A 4160-nucleotide genomic window follows, 5' to 3' on the forward strand; every position below is an offset into this window, starting at 1 on the left:
CTGACATAACTTACTGTGTGACCCTGAGTAAGTCATTGACTTCATCTCCCACTACAGAGAAAGAGAGATATGTTGACCTAAAATTTGAAGTGTTGGGATAAGGAATAAATGATATGTCATATACCAAAAGTCTAGCAAAGTTCTTAATCCAGCATGTCCCAAACTTCTATTTGGCTACAAAACACACTCTCTCTCTCCTCTAACTCCTACTAGTATCCCCAGAATACTTAGGAAAATCTCCACTCTCTGCATCTACTGATTCTCATTTTCCAGTTTTCCTTGTTCCTGTGAGAGTGAGAAGCAGAACATTTAGGCTGGGACATTGTGGTTCCTTTGCCTCAGGCTAACTGACCTCTTCAGATGTCAAAGTATTGTGGACTCATACTGGGAATCCCCTTTTCTGAAGTGGCCTGACAGGGCTGTGATATTCTGAGAATCTTTGGCATAGTGCCTGTGTTTCACTGTGACCTTCCTGCCTTTATCATTTAATCGGACATGTTTAGTTTTTACAATGGATACTTTTCTTCCCAGAACAATGTTGGGATAAATATGTCGTTTAAGAACCTTTCTTTATGTTTTGCTGATCTCTCATGAAATTTTATCATGGTCACATAAAGATCGGATTGTCCTTTCTCTATGAGTGTGCAATGACTGGGGAGGTTGAGAGAAGGGGGTTAACAATAACTGAGCTTTTGCTGTGTGCTCCCAGAGGAGGATGTGGCAAGGACACAAGACATAGGACTAGAACTCTGCGGATGCAGCCTTGTCCATTGCAAGAAGGGGCAACCAACCCTTTTACAGATGGGCAAACAGAGGCCCAGATGTTACTCATCTGGTTCATGTTCGCCTGATGCTGGGTACATGTAGAGCAGATCGTTTGTTTTTTCTGTTGCAGAATGAGGTATTACCATGCTTCCTCTTTAGCTACCCTGAGGGTTTAGTACTGGCCTCTCAAGGTTTGCTCTTCCCAGTTCTGTCTATGGATTGTACACAAAGACTTGGCTGGCTTGTCAAGTTGACAATCGATGTTACAGAGGTCCTGAGGACAAAGAATCCCAGAGGATGAACTTCTGCCACTTGACCTGGTGGCCTGGAACATGCCTGAGTGATTGATCTTCCCTCTGGGTCCTGGGAGGACCCAGTTCAGAGATCAAAGTTAGAGGTCCCTGAGGAGGCATTAGGCTGAGAGAGTGTCCCTAACAGAAAACATGGAGAAAACACCCCTGAATAAAAGGAACAGAATAATTAAATATAACTAGAGGATTAAATTTAAATTGGCACGCAACCCAAATGTTAAGTTTGGGTTTTATCCTAATGTCTACCAGGGTTTTAAAATCTTTTTGTTTCATAATATTCACCAGTAAAAATAGAGGTATAGTTCATGTTAGTTCTGTAGCTTAAAATTATCTTTTAAAAAAATTCTCACACTAGATACAATATTAGGTTGTTCTTATTAGTTTTTCTATAAAAACAGATTTGCAAGAATAGTATGGTTTAAAATCTAATGGAATCGTAGTTTGTAAATGCTCAGTTAAAGATTTAGGTGAGTATGATTGTCCCATCAATGAGAGCTGCGGAAATTTGTTCATGGAAATTAGATTTTTGATGCTGTTTCATTTCCCAGGTGGCATGTTATCATCTCTTTAGCTACATTTTCCATTGGGTTATTGCTGCAGATGTAGCCTCAATGTCAAAACATTTGGGAAAAACAGTATCATGTTGCAAACAGCCTCAGTGATACCTTGGGGCCTTTTGGGGAACGGGACAGACTGTCCAAGGTTCAACCTCATCATGTCCACACTGACCTTACAGAAGCAAGATTCACAAACCTGTGGGTTGGCTGTCCCCTGCCTGGGCTATGATTGATTTAGAAATCATGTGGGGCTGAGGCTTGAAAGCTGTGAGTTGCTGGGGAGGATGGGGCTGGCAGAGACAGCTCTAAAATTGTCAATGCATAATTGCGTGTCTGCCAGGTTATCATTATTCACTTGGGTCTGCAACAAGGATCACATTAATACACTGACAGCTGAGTCCTTAGGAGAACAGCTGAGTAGAATCTCATCCTCACCCAGGAAAGATTCAATACGCAATCAAGGTAGGGGACAAAGCAAATCTCCTCAAAATGTCTCTCCATCCCTCTTCCTCTGTTTTATGCCCCTTTGGAAAACTCATTTATAATGTAGCCATGGTTGCAGGGTGATCGCTATTCTGTACATCTATCCAAGAAGAGACTCTGATATGTTGAACTGTGTAAGACTCTGATATGTTGAGCCACTGAGGATTCTATTTGTGAAAGGGTTTAATAGGCATTTTGGGGAAAGGCCATGGCCCCGTCACTATGGCATCAAAACTCATGGTTGGTAAGACTCTGATGTAAACCTTCCACCCTAACAGGGAAGACGTGGGAACCTGGGACCCCTAGAAGGGTTGACATTTGATGTGATGCTCTAGGCACAGGTGTTTTCCTCAGATCGGTCCTATAGACAATATCCCTTGAATTTATGGAGAGAGGAGGTAGGATGAACAAGCAGATCAGCAACTCCAACAGGATTGCTTCTATCATAGGGCAAAGTGAAGACAGAAGGGCTACGGGTTGGGATATTCATAAAAACTAGGATAAAGTTGTTTATACTGTTTTTTACCTGGAAAAATCTAGACTGAAAAACGGGGTGATCAGGACCCAGAAGGGAAGGGAGGAGAGCTGCCAGCAAACAGGCTACTTTTAGAGGGAGCACAGGGCCCATCCTGTGCTGGTACAAGGGTAAGTGGTGAGAGGGCCACACCAGGGCTTTATAGCAGCAGACACCAGCAGAGCGGTCCTGGTCACCCAGAGAGTCATAAGTCTTGTTCAGGGAGTGGGTGGGCCACAGAGAGCTCTGTAGAAAAAGGAGGTGGATGTACCTGTAATTTCTCCCTGGCAACTCCATGCTAGACACAACTGCAGTAAGCAGTGGATAAGAACGCTGGAGCTGGAATCATACCACCTGGGTTCAAATCCTGTTCCTGCACTTGCTACTATTCATGACAGTGGAAAAGTTTACCACCTGTGGCAGACATAGAGATAGGTCACTCAAGTTCCCTTTCAAGAACGGACTTGCTGCTCAGTTGAGAAGAGTGCAGATAGCTGACGGCCTCTAGCTATTAGGCATAGGGTTCATCCACCCTTATAAGCTGAAGTCATATAGCTCTTAGGGCAGCCTTTCCAATGACTAAGCATGGTAGTGAAACAAGAGTCCAGGCATTTCCTTCAAAAGGGGAACTCCTCTAGTGGGCAGTCTTTGCTTTGTTTCTTCTTGGACTGTGCAGAGACCTTGTCAAGTCTGCACGGTGGTCTGCTGGCCCCTGATGTTCTGTCACCCAGGCTGGAGTGCAGTGGCATGATTATGGCTTGCTGCAGCCTTGACCTCCCAGGCTGAAGAGATCCTTCTTCTCAGCCTCCCAAGTAGCTGGGACTACAGGTGTGTGCTATCACAACCAGCTAAATTTTTATATATTTTGTAGAGATAGAGTCTCCCAATGTTGCCCAGGCTGTTCTCAAACTGCCGGGATCAAGCAAACCCCCAGCCCCAAGCAAACCCCGAGTCCCAGCCTCCCAAAGTGCTGGGACTACAAGTATGAGCCACCGCACCCCAGGAATTACTCCACAATAAGCTTTTCTATTTCTAACTCCATCTTAGCCACTGCTTTCCAGAGCACCTAACAGTGCCATGGCCCTAGGGCTCAGTTTTTTCACCTGCAAGTTGAAGATGGAGATAATCATTTCAGGCAGACAGGAATCAGGCAATGGTGGTGCTAAGCACAAGGAAGTAATTTCACTTCAAAGCAAAGTAAACGGCACATATAGAATCAGAGACCTGTGGGCCAGGCGCGGTGGCTCACGCCTGTAATCCCAGCACTTTGGGAGGCCAAGGCGGGCGGATCACGAGGTCAGGAGATAGAGACCACGGTGAAACCCCGTCTTTACCAAAAATACAAAAAATTAGCCGGGCAGGGTGGCGGGCACCTGTAGTCCCAGCCACTCGGGAGGCTGAGGCAGGAGAATGGCCTGAACCCGGGAGGCGGAGCTTGCTGTGAGCCGGCTGTGAGCTGAGATCGCGCCACTGCACTCCAGCCTCGGCGACAGAGCGAGATTCCAGCTCAAAAAAAAAAAAAAAAAAAAA

The 4160-nt window shown here is 45.3% G+C and overlaps 1 long non-coding RNA gene across 1 annotated transcript in view; it reads right to left on the minus strand.

The window, feature by feature from the left end:
- Positions 1–472: 472 nt before the first annotated feature.
- LOC111551961 overlaps positions 473–4160 on the minus strand; it is a 6411-nt gene continuing 2723 nt past the window's right edge. The window contains exon 4 of the long non-coding RNA XR_002734516.1: positions 473–1223. This is a non-coding gene — a long non-coding RNA (uncharacterized LOC111551961). The remainder of the gene's footprint in view (positions 1224–4160) is intronic.

The sequence above is a fragment of the Piliocolobus tephrosceles genome, chromosome 9 (genome assembly GCF_002776525.5).
Source record: "Piliocolobus tephrosceles isolate RC106 chromosome 9, ASM277652v3, whole genome shotgun sequence".
In the NCBI taxonomy this organism is placed as follows: Eukaryota; Metazoa; Chordata; class Mammalia; order Primates; family Cercopithecidae; genus Piliocolobus; species Piliocolobus tephrosceles.